The 20,930-nt window shown below is 37.5% G+C and overlaps 1 protein-coding gene across 1 annotated transcript in view; it reads right to left on the minus strand.

Moving 5' to 3' along the window:
• GNG2 (G protein subunit gamma 2) overlaps positions 1–18,480 on the minus strand; it is a 108,988-nt gene extending 90,508 nt beyond the window's left edge. Inside the window, exons 1-2 of the mRNA XM_081289731.1 lie at positions 18,225–18,480; positions 990–1,030 (exon numbers count right to left, since the gene is read on the minus strand). The gene's annotated coding sequence lies outside the window, so the exon portion shown is untranslated. The remainder of the gene's footprint in view (positions 1–989; positions 1,031–18,224) is intronic.
• Positions 18,481–20,930: the final 2,450 nt, after the last annotated feature.

Consider the following 20,930-nt stretch of genomic DNA (forward strand, 5'->3'; position numbering starts at 1 on the left):
CCTAATAAACAATAAATAATAAATAATAAATGAACAATAAATATCTGTTGAATGAGTAAATAAATGAATGACTAGTTCTAGTAAACTGAGCCATAAGTAGGTTTACTTTTTATTAGCATTTTCTGTAGCCATTAGACAGTGTAAATAAAAATTAGAAATCCAACAATCAAATTCAAGCTGTCATACAGTTCAATGGGTATAGAAGAGAAGTGGATGGGAATATAAATCAAGCAATACCGGCCCTGAGTTGACAGCTGCTGAAACTGGTGATGAGGACATCAGAGTTTATTGTGGTACTAGCTCTGCTTTGGTATATGATTGAAATTCTTCATAGTGAAGATAACTTTTAAAATGGGGGTAAAATCAAATTCATTGACTAAAGGAAAGTATGTACCTTCATGGGAGCAGACAGACACTTATCATCTGTCTCAGAATTATGGAGCCCTTTTGAGTCTACAACTAGATATAAATGGTATTAGCTAGTTTCAAAAGCTAATAGTGCTTCTTCCAGAAGAATCTCCACCAGCTGAGATTGACCTTCTGTTATTACTGTTATTGGTACAAGAAAAGTCTTTCCAATGTCTACGACCCATCTGCTAAGAGCAGGGTTTACCTTCTCTGATCTAATCTCCTTTGAGCTTCTGTCTTGCACAGGGTATGTTCCCAGTGTCTGCAAACCATTAATCATGTTTGATACCATAAGCATATTCTGTAAAGGCAGCAACTTCAAAGGTTTTCTAGCTCAGATTTTTAGATAATGGGAAGATTGGGATAAAAATCCAATTTTATCTATTACTAAAGAGAAACATTTTTTTCCTTTGAATCCCATAGTCATGTCAATATTGTTAAGAGTGTATGAATGTTTCTTTTCCATAAAACATAACATGTCTAAATGATTTCATCTATAGACATACTTAAGATTTTTTTCCCTTTTATAGTTCTGGTAAAATTCAAGAAGATCCTAGAAAAAAATATTTAATAACTCTTACCTCTTCAGTTTCCAAAGCCTGAGGCTCACTGGCAGATCTGGCTGTTGAGAAAACAGAGGAAAATGTATTTCTTAAGAAAATGAGAAATAACACGATTTCCTTCAATATAATTCCCCATTATTTCCCTTTTCTGTGCACATATGAATAGTTACAATGAACCCCACTATGTAGAGTTATAATGTACAAATGAAACATTAAAAGAGAAGAAATCATTTAATTTATGCTAATAAATTCTGAAAAGAAAATTAGAAATAGCAAAACACATAAGAGCTGAATGAGCAAATAAAAGTTTCCATAATCAGAATTGATGCTAATGGCAGTATAGTTGGAAGGGCAAGGAGTCTCACAGGTTTACATTTCAGGACCTAAAAACATTTTGTAAACTCTTTCCTTTAAGAAAGATATATAGTATGTGAAATAAGAATTTCTCTTTTGTGAAATTCACTAGCTTGCACGAAAGCATGAAAACAAAAAGTCCACTTAGGAACCTAGGAGAAACAGAGCTGTTAGTAACAGAGGCTGTGCACCATGGGATGAATAAGAACAAGCTTTGCTCCTGACCTAACCTGTACACTCCAAGGCAGCAGAGGAAGCACACTCCTGCTCCAGTGTTAGGGACAGAGTTGGAGTCCATATTGTTTGTGTGCATCTGCCTCTATAAAAGGGTAATTTTTAAGACAAGCCAGTGGTTATGAAAGTATGTATTGCATCCAAAGCTTCATGCAGGCTGCTTAGAGGTGAAAGGCACCTATGCCCTTAGTCACTAATGTGTCTTGTAAATGTTGAACAGAGGTGGCCTAATTGTGCCTACTGCCTGGTGTGGTTCATATACAGAAGTTTCCTATATACAGGAAACTTCCAACTACAGAATGCTCAGTCTAAAGGGAATTGCCAAAGTCTCAGCAAGCACAAAGAGGAATCTCATATTGAGAGTACTACAACTGAAGGTGGAAATCAAATTCAGATTGGGTCTCAGGACCAAATAAACAGCAGCATCTCTAGAGATCTCACACTGCTTGAGACTGGCATGTAGGCTACATCTCAACACAACTAACACTATTCTCAGGCTACTATAAGGGGTCAAATGTTTTTTAAAGAACCAAAGTTATTAAAAACCCATTATCTCATGATTAATGACAGCAAAGGAAAAGAAGACAAGCCAAGGGCAAAAACCAACCTATTTTCAGAGAATAAACCCTGGGGATAACAATGACTGAGTTGCAAAATAAGTCTGTTCAAGGGTGCTCTGTGACCAATATATTATTGCTGATAGTATATATGGGCATGGCTTCTCTGGGAAATAGTTTAGCACTATTTATCAAAAGTCTCAAATATATTCTCAATCATTATTTTAGTGACATCACTCCTTAATTTGAATAAAACAAATAGACAAAAAATTATTATGAAGACATTAGAAATAATCTTATTAACAATAATACACTCTTCTAAGTAAAACAAGACTCTCCACATGTAGAACAAACAATGGACACAACAAAATTAAATGATGAAAATGCATGTGAGACAATTAAGTGAAATAAGACATAATAAAATGTTATCAAAAAGGTAGCTTCAACTAATATTCTAATTTAAATTTGCATATTGACTAATCCCTCCTTATCTTAGGTTTTACTTTTCTTGCTTTCTGTTACTTGTAGCCAACCACTATTTGAAAATATTAAATAGAACATTTCCAGAATAAATAATTAATAAGCTTTAATTGCAGGTCATTCTGAGAAGTATGATAAAATCTCATCCTTGCTTTCTCTATCTTACTCAGGACATGAATCATCCTCTTGTGCACTGTATCCACACTATATATACTACCCACTCTTAGTCATTTTGTAAAGGTCTCAATTTCTATATCCACTGTTGCAAGATATCATAATTCTGAATTATGATATCTTGCAACAGTGGATATAATAATTGAGACCAACACAGCTTCACCATGCCTACACAATTTACCTCACTTCCTCTCATCATGTAGGCATTGTATCATCTCGTATCATCACAAGAAGGTGAGTATAGTATAACTGAGGGAGAAAGAGACCATATTCACCTAACTTTTATGAGAGTACATTGTTAAGATTGTTCTATTTTATTATTGATAATGTCTTACTACACCTAATTTATAAATCAAACTTTACCATAGGTATGAATGTATAGGAAAAAAACATAGTATGTACAGGGTTTGATATTATCTTCAGCTTCAGGCATCCACTGGGGGCCATGGTGCATGTCCCCAGGGATAAGGGTGTATTCCTGTACATCATATTTTTTAACACATAGTATCTATGATTTTTAAATATATAATATTTTATAATATATCATACATGCTAACATATAACATTATAAATATGCTATGTACATATTATAATATATAGTGTGAAAACAATATTTTCTAGTATGCAATATACATCTCTCATTCTGATACATATGGATGTATGTATGTACGTTTGTGTATACATATACACACATTTTTTTTTGTTTAGAAAAGGACTGGAAGAAAATACATAAAAATGTAAACCACACATTTCCTCTCTTTTATAGGACTATAGAAATGGCAGAAATTGCTAGATATGCCCCAAAATATGCTTTTCTTTTCTTCTAAACTTTTAATAGAATTTTAAGCTATGCTATAAGCTATATATCAAAATACCTATTTTTCCCAGCTTCTCTGCTGCTAGGTGTATGGGAAAAATACATATGTGATAATCTTAAAAAAAATTCAACCTATAATGAAATTTGGGCAAATATTCCTTCTTTCTACTATAAGAATACATATAAGAATAAAATATATATTTTAGAATTTCTTATTATTTCATATGCTGGGATACAACCAACACACACACACACACACACACACAGACACACACACACACACACACATAAAATCTGAGTTTGAATTACCCTTTAATCAAAATTCACTTTATTCAAAGATTTTTGAAAAAAAAAGTTTTATTAAGGAAAAGTTGTTCCAACTCTAATAAAATCTGCTTAATGTATGCTCTAAAGAATAAATTTCAGCCACTGTATTACAGTTGTATATTTAAAAGTATGCCCAGACTTCTTAAAGTGAATTTTAGAAACACTTGACAGTTGTATGTGTGCCTTCATACCAGTACTTCAGTGAATCATTGGTGTTTATATAAAATCCCAATGGCCAATCCACTGGCCCAAGTACACTTGGATGCCCATCAACCAAGAGTGTGCTTTGATTTTATTTTCTCCTGGAGTAATGACAGATTTGGCAGAGCTCCCATAATTTCCCCAGTCTCCCAGGTGACCCATGGGTCTGCATTATAAGATGGTTGTTCAAGATAACAGAGTCATACCCAGCCCACAAAATAAAGACACCAGGTCTACTTATGAATCAGATCAGAACAATAGTCTCATTAAAAGCAGTCTGTAACTGTATTAGGGCAATACACTCAGGATCATTTAAATCTAAAATAATGTTTTGCCAGCAGCATTTGGTGCCTGTTAGAGGATCATTAGTCTTGTGCACAGGCACACAAGATGCTCCACCAGGTTGACCTTAGAGACTTACATGTAATTATATATCAGAAAAAGAAACTATTTCCCTGCTCTCAAGGGAATGCCAATTGGTCTTTTTCTCCCCTGTGAACTGCAATGCTCAACACTAATATAGCTAGTTCATATTCAATAAGAAAGACAGGCTATAGTCAGGATGACTATGCCAGTGTGTTCTCAAAAAACCCCTAAATTCTCTCCCGCAATAGGCAAACCAGAGCTGATAGTCAAAGCTCTGAATTCTCTCCCCCTCTTCCCTCTACAGGAACATAAGCAAGCCAACTCAATAGGCCTAATTGCCATGGTAACAACATGCACTCTGATTATGAGTGTGTTTGTGTTTTTAAAATGACTCACAGATTGTTCCCCCAGAAGCCCCAGACACACAGGTTTCTGGCTGGTTTATGAAATGCATCTAAAGTTTTCTTGCAAATTTCTTGCTCCTATTAGCATATCTGGTGCAATGGAGAGTGATCCATCAAATCAAACATACTCTTTTCCTTAAGGATAAAAAAAGAAAAAGAAAAAGAAAAAAACCACGTGGTCCCTTAAACACTACAAGATTAATCAATTTAAACCTCAGGTTTATAATGAAATTAATTTGAGTTTGTACACTGGAGATAATTAATCTGTTCCTAATTTAAATAATTAAGGTATTTCATAATGTAGTTCTAGAGATCCAAATGAAATAATCAGGCAAAATAAGATCTATAGTAAAAAAAAAACTATCAAATAAAATAACCCAAATATGGGGGTATATGCATGGTCAAATGTAAAGTATTACAAAATAATATATGTAAATCTTAATACAAGATGTTTTAAAACCAAGGTGCAAAATAAAATCATTAATTTAATCAATCTGAACATGAAAGAGTCCAGACATTTGAAAGAATATGAACTACTTCCATTTATTTTTTTCAACAAATATATTTAATACCATCTATGAACTATGCACATTGTTTATAACCAGAATATCACAATAGGGCTTAAGGAAGACTATTGTCTTAGTGGAGACCAAGGCCGTGGGCATGGCTGGGTGCATTCTCTTCTCTCAGGAAACTCCTTCACTGCTCAAGGCACCATTCTGGGTAGATCTTTCATTACCTAAAAATCATAACCTGATGATCATATCAGGCCTGAAATTCAGAGTCCTGACTTTGGTACAATAGTTGACTTGCTCAAAGAAAACATGCTGATAATTTTAGTCTGTTGATTTCCTCTGTATGAAATGGAAATAACTTTATTTTAAAAGAATTTAAGTAGAAATTACTTATATAAAGCTATTTAAATCCCTTGATTCTAACATACTACATTTTGTGCACAAATGCATGTGCGCGCGCACAAACACACACACACACATACACACACACACACACACACACACACACACACATATACATACACCTATACCTAGTCATTAGAAATTACACTTTCTGAAGAGCTACACATTTTATTGACATTGACAATAATATGTTTGGTTTTTTTTCCCTCTAGAGTTTAAAGGTAAAACCAGAGTGACTATCAGTCAGGATAAACTGGTACTGTGGTAGCAAATAAACTGACTTAATACTGTTCTCACAACACCGCTGATTTCCAAGGAATGTGCTTGCAGCCTGGTCTATAGCTTCCTCATGGAAGTGACATACACCACTGTGTTTACATTGCCCTAGCTGATGCAAGGCACATGGCCATACCTTGTATAAACTTCTTACCAGTTGGGAAGGAGAACTAGAAAAATTTATGGGTAAGTCCAGTGGATTTCCAAACAAACAGTGCAAGTCTGAGACTGGCACTTCATTAAGAGAAAACATGGACATCTGACTATTCCAGGAAAATGGGTACCCTTAGTTGTACAACTCCAAGGTCTGAGTCCCTGTGGTTAATATTAGGCCATAGCAATCACTTCTGCTAGAAATTGGCAAGAATTCTTTGAATAAAATAAAAGAAACTCCAGTGCAGATCTGTAGTAACAATTACAGAGTAATAGCTACCCTTCTTTAGTAAATAACCCAGGTACCATGCTAAATAAAATTTTATATACATATAATCTTCTCCAAAGTAGGTATCATCATATTTCCCATTTTATAGATGAAGAAACTGAGGCACAAAACGTTTAAGCAACTCGTCTAAGTGACTGTGACTCCAACTACTTTGCTCTTCTATCAATTAAGCCTTAGGATTATTATTTTTCTGTTAGTGTATTTTAGAATTATTTTAAGGCTTATAATGTAAGACTTTTTTTTTTTTGCCTAGAAATTCTCACCTTTTCTTAGTTAAGCTTTTCTTATTTTAATTTAAAAGTCTTGGAGTTGTTCAATATGAACATTTTTTCTCTCCAAAGGGAAAGAAATAATAACACTGCTAGGGAAATGGCTTAATGCCCGAGCACAACAATGTCCCCAGAATACAATCCACATTCATGAGTTTAAAAGAAAAATGGCAAAGGATCAATTCATTTCTCCCAGGAAAGCCATGCAAATGACAGATTTTTTTTTTCTTGTTTAAATGTTTTTACATTTTTTTTCTGTCCTACACAGATCAGATAAATACTCACTTTAAACAGAGCTCTGTTGGCAAAGCCTAGAAATTAACTTTACTTTCCTGTTTAAAAATGCAAATATAAGAGTAGGAGGTGCTCAGTCATTTATTACAGAAAAAGCACTCCTACCGTTAACGCTTAGCCTGTTACGATGAAAATGCACAGGAATACACACCTTGGAGACAAGCAGTCAAAATACTAATGACAGCAACTGCACTGAACTCTCCCTTCCTCACGGCTGCTGCCTCACCCAGGCAGCCTCAGAAGAGAATGCCCAAGAAGGAAGCAGGAGCCACACTGGAAACGCAGCACTACTTGGTGCTGCCTCCGAGTTGGGAAGTGGAAACCTATCATCTAAACAGCTCATGATCAGGAATCCCAGAGATTATTCATTCCTCTCTTCCAGGTGCTGTAATCACCAAAATACAGGCCTCTCTAGAGAAAACAAGGTTTTCATTTATGTCAGACAGATACCAGTCATAGAATCCTTGGCCTTTTGAAGCTCATTACTCAGCCCAGGGTGAATTTTATTTAGATCAAATTGATTTAAATGACCAGGCAAGAAGACTCAATTTAATTATATATATTTTTTTGACATTGCAGAAACACAGGGCTGGTTGTCTAAATTAAATGCCATTCCTTTTGCTTTTTTAGGACCTTCTGGAATATTCTATTTAGAAAGATATTCCTTATTTTGTCTTTCTTCAGCCTTGTGTGTTTTCCTCAAGGAATCTTTATCTAAACTAGATCATTACCACCAACAAAAACAAAGTGTGTGTGTGTGTGTGTGTGTGTGTGTGTGTGTGTTTCTCTGAAAGGGAAATGCATGGAAACACTTCCATTCAAAGTTATGTGATCTTGGTAAGTTATTTAACCTTTTTAAGTCTTAGTATCTTTACTGATAAAATGGGAATACTAGTAGTGGTGACTGGCTACGAAACAACCGACAACCCCTTCTTTCTTGCTAATAGAACCTTTTAATAGTCCTTTTTTCCTGGGGTCTGGTGACCTTGTTCTTTAGAGATGCTGGGCTGCTCTATGGCTTCAGGAGGAGACTCTTAAATGAGTCTTAAACCCCAGTGGTTTGAGTTGGGAGGGGAATTCTGCTGGAGCCTGCTTTGCTATAACTTTACTAAGAGCAGCAGAGAATAATTTAGCCCTGTACTATGCTTCTACATATTGATATCTGCCTTTAATTCTGAAATTGGAGTAGTCATCTTGACACAGTAAGGGGAGCTCGATTAATCAACCCATTGAGGATGTCAGAGAGGGAAAAAAGAAAGAATTTAGGTTGCTGAGGACATTGTCCAGCTACCACATAACAAGCTCTGAAGCTGCCCTCCTTTCAAGTCTTGAGATAATATTCTATTGTTTAAGCCATTTTGGTAGGGTATTTTTTCCCCCATGAGTAGCCAAAAGTATTCTCGTAGAAAAATACTATCCTCATCTCTGAGTTATTTTTAAAACTAGCTGAAAACACTAATGTATATAAAGTATCAATCACAAATTCAATGTTCAATAAATAATGATTCTCAACTTGATTCTTAAAACATCTTCTAACACAAGTACTTTAATCTGTATGGTTAAGATGATTCTTGGGGAAAGTTTTCCCTGGTTCCCCTAAACAAAATTAAGGACATAAATCATTGCTTTCCTTTCTTTATTCACCCAAGAGATAATACCAAGGACCTGAGGTTATTTTAAACAATAAGGATGGTGTTTAATTCAGACAACAAGCCCTGTAGAGCTGATTGCAGTGTAGGAAAATAATATAATTAAATGGAGTAGTCTTCCTGACTGTGTAAGTCAATTTGATCTAAAAAAAATCTAACCCAGAGCAAGTACTCAACAGAAGGGCCAAGTGTTTTGCATTCGGAGTCCGCCCAGTTTAATTGAAAAGCTGCTTTCTGTAGAGGAAAGACATATTTTAGATTACCATACATGGATGTTCAAAAGTCACATTTCCTGGGCCTTTCACCTCAGCCTTACTTCAGAAAGGCATTTGCATCTTCTGCTTGGAGACAACTCCCCACCCTAGAAATTCACATGGCCGACTCCTTACCATCATTTAGGTCTTATTAACTCCAGGGTCATCTTATTAACTCCAAGATCACCCAACAAAGCTGAGTCCCACTGACCACCACGATCATAGAAACAATCTCTATCATTCCATCCATTTCTACAAATATTTTCTCATTTTGTGATTTCTGTCTGTGGGTTCCAGTCCTGGCTGATTCTGATTTAGTCAGTCTGGAGTGAGGCTGAGACAAAAATTTTTCAAAGTACCCTTAATGATTTCTAATGTGCAACTAGATCTAAAAACCACTGGTGTGTGTGTTTATTGAGTCTATCTCAAAACTAGAATGTAAGTTCCAAGAAAACAAAGGACTGGCTTGTTTTGTCCACTGTTCATCTCCCTGGCATCTAGAAGGGTGCAGGGCACATTGCAGACATTCATTTAAGACTTGCAGAGAGACAAAACAACTGAATTATAATAATTTCTGTATTTGTCTGTTTTCCCCAGTAGTCTGTGAGCTCCTAAATGACAAGTACTGTGTCTAGTTCACTCTAAATCCCAAAATGAGTCACTCAAGAAAGTTCATCAAATAAATGGATGATGAACAAACTGCACAGTGAGACAAAGATGAAACCAGATGTGACTGCTGTCCTCAAAGATCTTACCATGTGGTTAAAAATAAAAGGCATGCAGAAGTATATTCTACATACTACTTCCTAGTCATATAGAGGATTGAGTTAAATGCTGTGATAAAAGACCAAAGGATGATTTCAAAGGAGGCAAAGACCATTCCTTAGTGGGGAAAAAAGGAAAGAAGCCAAGAAAGGCACCCCAAAAGAGGTAACATTCAAACTGAGCCTTCCAGGACAAATGAAATCCGTCTACTTGGAGAGGTAAGCTGGGGTCAAGTATAGGGTGTCTCTCTGGAGCAGAAAAAGCTATTCCAGGGAAAGAAAAAAACACAACCCACAAATCAGCCCAGCTGGAGGTGAGGAGGGCCTGAATAAGACACTGGTTAGCAATACAGAAAAGAGATAGCATCAGGATGTTTTCCAATTGCAATGCCAAGGGCTGTGTTACATTCCACAACACAGTCATGCAGTAAGGAAAATAGTGAAACTGAGTCTTTGTAATTGAGGTACTGAAAGAGGAAGGTGTCACTAATAATCATGGAATTAAGTGAGGAGATGGTTTTGAGGTGTGGAAAAGGCAATGTTGAGCACCATCTTGGATGCATGAGCTTTACCTTTGGTGGGTTGGATGTTCTGGTGAGTTTACAGTCACCTCACCATGTGTGCAAGCTCAGAAAGTAGGTGAGAGAACAGATTTGGGACTGCCCCATGAAAGGCAATGATTGAAATCACAGGAAATGATGTAAGTAAGAGAGAGGGAATAATTAAGTGAACCAAAGAGGAACCAAATCTTGAGAATACTCATATTTAGAAAGCAGGAATTGGAGTTAGTGAAGAAGCCTTCATAGAGGTAGGAAGAGAACTTACAAGAGAATCAGCAGAGGTTACAAAAGTTAAGGGGAAACTGATGGCAAAAGGTTTATTATTTTTTATTTGTAACTAATTTATGAGTGTATAAAAAAGTAAGTATGTTTATAGGCAAAGAGGAAAGGACCAATTAATAGAAGAAACCAAATATGTAGCAAAGAGAAAATTATGTAAGATACAATCCCTTAGAAAATAAGAGAGAATGGGATGGAGACTCCATGTAGATGTTCTTCTCCTGGTTTAAAGGAATGTTATGTTATGTTTTTTTGACCTAAAAGAAGGAATTAGTGAAGCTATGATTTAAATATTTGTGCTCCCCTCTCTCCTCCCCATTCATATATTAGCATCTGTTCCCCAATGCAATTAGTATTGGGAGAAGAAAACTTTGGGGAAGTGATTAGCTCATAATCGCCTCAGGAATGGGAGCGGTGCCCTTACAAAAAGAGGCCTTCAGGGCTGCTAGCTAGTCCCTTCCATCAGATAAAAACACAAAGAATGTATCTTCTATGAGAAACAGGCCCCTACCAAACATCTAATCTGCTGGCACCAAGATCTTGGACTTCCTGGCCTCCAGAACTGTTAGAAATAAATTTCTATTCTTTATAAATTAGCCAGGTAATTTGTTAGAGCTGTCTGAATGAACTAAGATATATGAAGACAGAGAAATTTTGAAGTGACAAGACAGGAGATTAAGAAAGTCTGAAATTTATACCTTATCAGAAAAAGAGAAGATGAGGTCACCAATAATGAATAAAGGGAGTAGCGACCTGGACTGAATGGTTTTCATTGAAAATGCGCAGAGGAGAGTGAAAAATGAAATACAAAAGAAAGTAGGAAAGGATTTTCAAGGATCAGGAATGACCCTGCTGACATAACAATGAATCCAGAGTGAAACCAACCTACCCAGCTTCCAGCCCTTCTCTATTACCTGTGGCACCAGGAGATCAGGGGGATGGCTGGCCCCACCAACCAGGCATGCTGCGGGGAAGGGAGGCCATGGAAAGGAAGTCCAAAGACTGCTCTTTCACAGTCTTTCTATTAAGAGCTCGACTATTTACAGCTATTTGCCAGGAGATAAAAGAGCTGGTCCTGCCTCATCTCAAACCTCAGTGGACAGTGGTACCACTTCTAAGAAAAATGTTAGCACTAAAATTTGATGATTGAGCACTCTCTTTTTAAAGATTTAATGAAGCTCTCTAGAGCTTGTCTGAACACACTGATTCTCATTAAACACAACTTTTTTTTTTTTTATTTTAACATAAAGAGCTTTCAGGAGACCTCTCATACTTTTATCTGAAAAATCAAATCTCTATTCTGCAGTACCTTCCTTATACTACAACAAATTTGGACACAAAAATTGCATATTTATATAAGGCATGAAATTTAAATATTACCCCCCTTTTCTGAACAAAATAATTTAGTCTTACAAATAATTTTAAGAGTGACAGAGAATAAAGATTTTTCTCTATCCATTTGCCCTAATATGGCAGGAAGAAAAATGAATTTTGAATTGGGAGATGATGGATTAATCAACTGTACAACTTTCAATTCCAGGCCTATTTCATTATCCATCATGATGGGGTTGATAAAAGCTAGGTCATGCCAGGCCATTTTCAGTTCCTGCCATTCGACCATGTCCAAGGCCAGGGACTGAGTCTTATTTATTTATTTTTTTAGGTTTTAATTGAAAAATAATAATTTTGCATATTTATGGTTACTATATGATATTTCCATTCATGATTGAGCACATACACGAAATGATCAAACCAGGCTAATTAACATATCTATCACTTTAGGGGCAGAATCTCAATATAGTTCTATAACTCTCTTATCCACCTACTCTAGTAAAGCTAGGCACATGGGCTCTCCCAGTAATTATAGAACAGAGATTTTCAAATTAAATAAAATTGAGGATCATTATCTGCAAGCCCTCAACCCCACGCACACACCTGCCCATGCATAAAGTTAATAGACAGTCATCACTTAGGAGCACTTCAAACCCTTTAAGGTCAATCAATGTCTGCACCCACACTGTGAGGCTCAGATATTGGAACTATTCAAGGGTCCTCCCTAGTCTTTTCACTCAGCTTTCCTTAGTCATATCTACATCCTGCCTCACTGGTTTCAGGATTAGGAGTGATATCTGTAGTGGAAAATGAAACAGAAATGTTCTTTATTTCTAAAAGTGAAATTTGGATTGGAATCATATTTCATGGGTAGAAACTTGTTGTCTCGGAAACTCATTGTACTGTCTCACTGCTGTAGCCTGTGGCAGAGACTAGTGCTCCCCATCATAAAGGATTTGAAAAGAATTCAATACTTCAGTTTCTTCTCTTTTTCTGATTCTGATACCTGTTGGACATTTTTCTTATCCCCAGTAGTTTCATTAATGAGTAGGGACCAGGAAGACTGAAGCAGCCTCCCTCCAGTGTCTCCTTGAGAGTAGCCTGGCCTACGACTTGACCAGCAGGGTCACTGGTATGTGTGACTGCCAACAATAAGGTATTTCACTGTCAGGTTCTTGACATTACCAGTTCACAGAAGCTATGAATATTTTCTTACTTTCTCTTTTGATTTTAAAAGTTACTTTTGAGAGAAGTATTATATTTGGGCAGGAATAAGACTTGTATGCAGGAGATTAAATACAAATATTATGACATAATGTTAAGAAATTTTAAAATGTTGCCTCAAAAATAATCCAGTGAAAAATCAGTAAAGGATTTGAATAGATACTTTACTTGATAGATATGTAGCCAGTCTGTCCATGAAAAGGTACTCAACAGCACTAATCATTAAGAAAATGCAAACGCACAAAATGAAATTGAATCCCTTTCTCTCGCCATCCACAAAAGTTAACTCAAAATGGATCAAGGAGCTAGATATCAAATCAGAGACAGTGCGTCTGATAGAAGAAAAAGTTGGCTCCGATCTACATATAGTGGGGTCAGGCTCCAAATTCCTTAATAGGACGCCCATAGCACAAGAGTTAATAACAAGAATAAACAAATGGGAGTTACTTAAACTAAAAAGTTTTTTCTCAGCAAGAGAAACAATAAAAGAGGTAAATAGAGAGCCTACATCATGGGAACAAATTTTTACCCCTCACACCTCAGATAGAGCCCTAATATCCAGAATGTACAAAGAACTCAAAAAATTAAATAAGATAACAAACAACCCAATCAACAAATGGGCCAAGGACCTGAACAGACACTTCTCAGAGGAGGACATACAATCAATCAACAAGTACATGAAAAAATGCTCACCATCTCTAGCAATCAGAGAAATGCAAATCAAAACCACCCTAAGATACCATCTCACTCCAGTAAGATTGGCAGCCACTATGAAGTCAAACAACAATAAGTGTTGGCGGGGATGTGGGGAAAAGGGTACACTTGTACACTGCTGGTGGGACTGCAAAATGGTGAGGCCAATTTGGAAAGCAGTATGGAGATTCCTGGGAAAGCTGGGAATGGATCCACCATTCGACCCAGCTATCGCCCTTCTCAGACTATTCCCTGAAGACCTTAAAAGAGCGCACTATAGGGATACGGCTACATCAATGATTATAGCGGCACAATTCACAATAGCTAGACTGTGGAACCAATCTAGATGCCCTTCAATAGATGAATGGATAAAAAAAATGTGGCATCTATACACAATGGAGTATTATGCAGCACTAAGAAATGACAAAATCAGAATTTTCAGGGAAATGGATGGCTTTAGAGCAGATTATGCTAAGTGAAGCTAGCCAAGCCCTAAAAAACAAATGCCAAATGTCTTCTTTGATATAAAGAGAGCAACTAAGAACAGAACAGGAAGGAAGAGCACGAGGAAAAGACTAACAGTAAACAAAGACGAATGGGGGGAGAGAAAGGGAGAGAGAAGGGAAAGCATATGGAAATGGTAGGAGACCTTCAATGATACACAAAATTATAAGAGGTTATGAGGGGCAAGGGGGAGGGGGGGGAAAAGGGGAGAGAATTGAACAACAGCAGAGGAGGTAGAGAGGGAAGATGGGAGGAGAGGGGAGGGGAGGGGGGTAGTAGGGGATAGGAAAGGTAGCAGAATACAACAGTCACTAATATGCCATTATGTAATAATGTAAGTATGTAACAGTTGTGATTCTGCAATCTGTATTTGGGGTAAAAATGGGAGTTCAAAACCCAATTGAGTCTAATGTATGAAAGATGATATATCATGAGCTCTGTAATGTTTTGAACAATCAATAAAAAAAGAAAATGCAAATGCAAATCCAAAGGACAATGAGATTCCACTTCCTATGTATTAGGATGTCTATTATCAAAAACTAACAAAAACCAGAAAATCATAAATAAAATAACAAATGTTGGTATGGGTGTGGAAAAACTGTAACCCTAGTAGGAATGTAAAATGGTGTAGCTACTGTGGAAAACAGTATGGCAGTTCTTCAAAAAATTAAAAAGAATTACTAAAGTCCCATAAGTCTGCAAAGTTAAAGAAGGACTCTAACAGATACTTGCAGACCTGTATTTGTAGTATCATAATTCATAATAATCAAAAAGTGGTTCAAGTGTCCATTGAAAGATGAATGGATAAATAGCAGGTGGTATATACACACAATTTAATATTATTTAGCTTTAAAAAAGAAGGAAATTCTGACACATGTGACAACATGGACAAACATCAAAGACAATAAGAAAAATATTGTATAATTCCATTTATATGAGGTACTTAGTCAAATTTACAGAGACAGTGGAATAAAGATGATTGCTAGGGTCTGGGAGTCATTGTTCAATAGGTACAGAGTTTCCATTTTGCAAAATTAAAAGATGTTCCATGGGTGGATGGTGGTGAATAGCACAGCAATGTGACTGTACTTAAAATTACAGAACAATCCACCCAAGAATGGTTAAAATGGGATATTTTATATTATGAATATTTTTCAAAATTAGAAAAGGTCTTCTCCACCTTTGGAGGCAGTGACAAAGATGAAGAGCATGTTAACTTTTTCTTATGCCTCCAAGGAAGAAAAATAATACTTGAGTATCTTCGGTGTACCATACACTCATTTATCATACACATAAAAGCAAAAACAAACCAAACAAAAAGCCTGGTTATGTGCTGCTAATCCTTCTTTACAATGAAAAAATTAAGGTTCATAAATTAATGTACTGGGTCAAGTAGTAAGAGCGTGGTAGGATTCAAAGGCAGATCTGCCCGACTCCAAAGCCTGTGTTCTTTTTATTCCTTTGTGTTCTTTTCTTCTACCCACAGTAATCTTTTGTGAACAGGCTTTCTGCTTTGACTATAGAGCTTTTAGACTTAAAAGTTGGGCCTGTCTTCTGAAATAGGCTAAAAAAGCCAGTCAACCAAACACATTCACTACATGCCCACCATATGAGGCCCAGGGCTGGTCATGAAATAATGGAGTCACGTTTCCATTCAGCCATTGGCCATATGGTGGGGGTGGGGAGGAAGCATACAATTAAAATTTCAATGTTGGTTGACTCCCTCAAAAGCCACTGAATACCCTGAGCAAAAGCAATGTATCTTCAATATCCCATATGGCCAGAATAAGTGGAAATAGTTTTCATTTTGCAGCGTAGGAGAATATTCATATTTTTCCTAAACATCTCACCATCCTAATTACTGATCTGCTGTTACTAACGTTCTGTTTCAAGCTGGAATTTAACAATTATGGAAATGTTTTGTGCTGTGAGGAAAACAGGCAGCTCTTAGTTGTTTTCAGAAGAGAAGGGGCCTCTTGACTCCACTATGTCTGTTGGCCAGGGTTTCATTTTCTTACTGTTGGATGAAACACTCACAGAGGAGTAACATGCATTTTCTATACATTCCCAAACAAAGCAGGGTGTTGGCATTATCTGCCGACTACAGCTTGCAGATGGATCAATACCAGAGGGTAAGCCCTGCCCTGATTCATGCAGCTCAGATTCCCAACTTTCTATTTCATTTAATGACTACAGCTTGATTATAGGACTGTAAGATCTACACTAGGCATTCTATCTAGGAAGATTATCTTACATATTTGACTTTAGGATGTAAACTGGAAGTAGAACTGTGGAATCCTGACATGACTTGTTTTGCCTGTAGCTTTGATTCATTGAATCCTCAGATGAGCTTCATGGTTTCCACACCAGCAATACTTTGTCTCTTAGACCTGGTGCCGGTTTACTTTAATGAGAAGTGGCCTCAGAAAAATAGACATTTTTTCTTTAGTACCAAGAAAAGCTTCCTATCTCTGAAACTGTGTTTCTACTCCATCTGAGAGGCCAAATCAATTTCATGAAGATGGCAAAAAACAACAAAACAAAACAAAAAATCCTTTAGCTATTTACAACTGGCAATGGTGAACCAGGAGGAGGCATATACATTCTCAATTGGTATATCTGGTTATGAAAAACTTGTATTTTAAAAAATTGTGAGTGTTAAAACATGTCCTTTTTATTATTTTTACTCTACTATAAGCAGTTCTTTCTTTCCTTTGAAAAATTATCACCCTTAATTGTAAAAAATAAAACCAAGAAAAACCCTTTTATCAATGACCATCAATTGCTTAAACCCACTTTGTTGAAGAAACAAAGCTTGATTTTTTTAAAAAAAATCATGTTACACTAGGGTATTAAAACTGTTTCTCCTACATATCCTGCAAAGGAACCTCACAGTCTCCGTTCTAGTCCGTTAGACCTATTTATTGCACTTTTACATATCATTCATAAATATGAACAAGTCACAGCCCTAGGCTCTCATTAATAGCATCCATTGCTCAGGAAAATTAAAGAATAAAAATTATCTCCTGCTTGTACTACTTCAGTCTATTAACAGTATATACAGGTAAGGAAATAACCCAGCTCACTTTCATATTTTGTCCCTGACCGAGGTTAACATGACCTAGAGATGAATAAAATCCATATAAACATAAAATCCATATGTACGCCAGTATTCAATTCTGGACAAGTTACGGTCCCCAGACCCGCCAGCTTCTTTGAATAAGGATGCAACTTTAGGATAAGACCTACTGGCAAATGGAAGCTGTTTCTGAGGTTACCCTGAAAGCAGCCGCACAGAGCTGAGGGAGGAAGACACCGTTTTTTGTTTTTTGTTTTTTTATGGTAAATACTGCCCCTCACCTACGCAATTCGAGCCTTTGTTGGCAAATTCTTAGTACAGAAGGATCTAACTCCCCAAAAAGCCAAATCACAGCCATTACATTGCAAAGCAGAAGACAGCCCCGTGCAATATGTAAGAAAGAGAATGCAGATTAACATTTTTCCCACCACTTACACCCCCTAAACAAGAGGACTGCAACACTGATGACCAAACCACAGCTTCATAGCCCCGGGTTGATTTCCACTCAGCCCTGTTTTCCTATCAAGAGAAGAACTATGCAAACCGCTCCTTACATTTAGCGCGTTTTTCTGGCGAGTCACCCAAGGTAAGCACTAGAGGATGATTTTTTGTTGTTGTTTTAAGAAAATGTGTCACAAATTTGACCATCATTCTTAAAAGCCCTTTTAAAAGACCAAGACTGATCATCCCCTAATCGAGAAGCAATGTTCTCAGCTTCCCTTAGAAAACTGCCCTAAAATCCACAGGCAAATGGTCACTTTCCTCAATTAAAAAGGAGCAACATGGAAAAAGGTCTCCTTTACCTTGGCTCCGGAGGCTCGGTCAGAGGAGAGTGGCTTTCCCTTCTCCGGAGCTGATCTGTGTAGGCGAGCTCCGCGCGGCCCGCCCAGCCCAGCCCAGCCCAGCAGTAGTAGGAGTTGCCCACAGAGCGCGGCGGCGGCAGCAGCAGCGTCGTGTGTATGTGTAGCAGCTGCGGCTGCAGCCCAGGGACTAGTCCCCACCCAGCTTTGTCTTCAATCATCGTTCTTCGTACAGGAAGCAGTGCATCTCCCACTTCCTCCTCTTTTTGGTAGCTGTTTTTCCTTGCTTCTCTCTTATTCCGTTTCAGGACTTACTCTAGTGGTTTTTGCCTGCTCTGGGCTACTGACAGTAATTTGACTGTAATCCCGAGGACCCCTTTGTCCCTCTGGTGCTATTTGTACCTTCCTTTCCCTTTTCATTCCTCATTCCTCACCTGCTAACTGCTTCCACAGACTGACCCAAGCAGCCCCCTCTTTGTCATCTAAGCTGCTTTCTGAGCCCGAACTTGGCTTCTTCTTGCTGCTGCTGCTGCTGCTGCTGCTGCTGCTGCTGCTATTTTTATTGGGTCAACAGCCCCTGCCCAGGCTCTGGCCCTGATATCCAGCACCAGTCTAAACTGTTCCCTGATTTACAATGGTTCCTATCTTCTCCAGCTGGGAGCTGGCAGTTTCTTGATTCAGCATTTTCCTCTGTGGCCAACCTTCCAGACACTTCATTTCTCGAAGGTCTCACCACTACTGAGATTTTACTTGACTCTCATGCTCAGAAAGAAATGGTAAGCCTTCTTGTGGAGCCTAATAGCTAAACCAAGTCCTGTGGTGCTGCCTGTAGACCTAATGTGAACACATATTCTCTAAAGGCTTTCTTAGAGGATTGAGGTGGTACCCCATGCTATGGATTCCCAGCCCAGCAATAGAACCCTGGACCCCACCTCTACATAGACTCACACTGGTAGGGCGGAGAGGACCCTCATGGCCCTCCAGTCCCTTCATTTCAGGTAGTGTCATGGATAAGGGTAGAGAGTGAGGGCAGTTGGTCTGCCAGAGTTTCAATCCAAGCTGCCATTCCTGACTGTATGAACTTGAGCAAATCCTTTAACTTCTGTGCACCTCAATTTCCTCATCTGCAAGATGGAGATGATTGTAGTCATAACCCACAGTGGAAATCTGGGGATTAAATAAGACCAAACACAAGATGCTAATAATAGCTCCAGGAACATAAGAAGTATCCAACAAATATTAGCTCTTACTATTTTTAGAGGATATTGGAGTTCTGAGGTGGCAAGTAACCTGGGCTGTCAGTAACCAAACCAGGATAATGGTTGGTTTTCAAATCCCTACAGTTAGTATATTTACCGTTTATCCCTAATGTACTCTTGGTATTCAACTTGTGAGTCATCCTCCGCAAGCACTAACAGTGTGCTTTGGGGAAGCTCCAGATTAAACACAGGATTGTTTTAGAGATCAGGCAATGCTGTTAAGAGACCCCTACTTGGAATCAGTGCCTGGAAAGCTAAACTTCTGGGCAATAGAGTAATTCCCAACTCTACCTTTTTAAATTCAGTCTTGCCTTAACTCTCTAGCAAATAAACCTACAGAAAATATTAGAAATGTAGGGTTGATGCAGGATAACCCACCAAGTGAGTCTTCCTAATGCACCTTGGGGACCAGAGTACATTATCTTGGTAGGTACAGAATTTTATTTCTATGAAATGTTCCGAGACAGTCCTATGATGCCCTTTGTTTTGATTGGATGTTCTATGAACAGAGTTTGCTTATTGTTTCCTGGAAAATTTTCGTTCAACAGGACCCTGCTGTGAACTCACTGACATATAAAAATCACAAAATAGATTTTTAAGATTAAAGCTGAGGAACACCTTTGAACCATCAACAAATAGAATTATAGTATTAGAAGAGGATTGCTCAAAGATCCAATGTAATGTGAGTTACTACCAAATCAGGAATCCAGGTGCCAAAGGTTAACGGGAGCTTCTAAATTTAAATTTCAATATACATGATGCCAAGTTTTTTAAAAAAGAAAAGCATGTTGTTAATGGTTAGAAAGATTATAAAAATATGTCTTAGGGTAATTTCAGATCTGTGGATTCTGGTATTAACTTTGGACTCAAACAGATTTTTTTTAAAAAATAATTGTCACATCCTTTCTTTCTTCTGTCCCTCTACCCCACATCAGAAAGTGGTAGGTACTTTATATTTAAACCTATAAAGGAAAGCTTTTCTTTTGAACAATAAAATTGCTAGAAATTTAGCTTGTTGCCTTCTAATCATTCTTTCAGCTCTGGCCATAAACCTCACAGTAGGTTGATCTGGCCATCACCAGGAGGTGCCAACCAAATTCTCTTCAAAACTCAAAAGTAGATTTTAAAATTTTTCTCTTCCTTGGTTGTCCTCTTTGCTTTCAACTGGTTCTAACATTCTCTTTTTCAGGAAAGAAAGGTAAAGTGTGGGGGTCTAGACAGGCCAGGAGAGACGATGAATCTAGTTGATAGCTCTTAACACAAACATGGTAAGTATTAAGTTTGAAAAAATGGTCATTTCTTTTAGGAAAAAAAAGATAGAATTTCATCTCACCATTCAAAGTTCATGGGCTGGGGATGTGGCTCAAGTGGTAGTGCGCTCGCCTGGCATGCGTGCGGCCCGGGGTTCGATCCTCAGCAGCACATACAAACAAAGATGTGTCCGCCAAAA

The sequence above is a fragment of the Spermophilus citellus genome (genome assembly GCF_964194105.1).
Source record: "Spermophilus citellus genome assembly, chromosome: 4".
NCBI classification, from domain to species: Eukaryota; Metazoa; Chordata; class Mammalia; order Rodentia; family Sciuridae; genus Spermophilus; species Spermophilus citellus.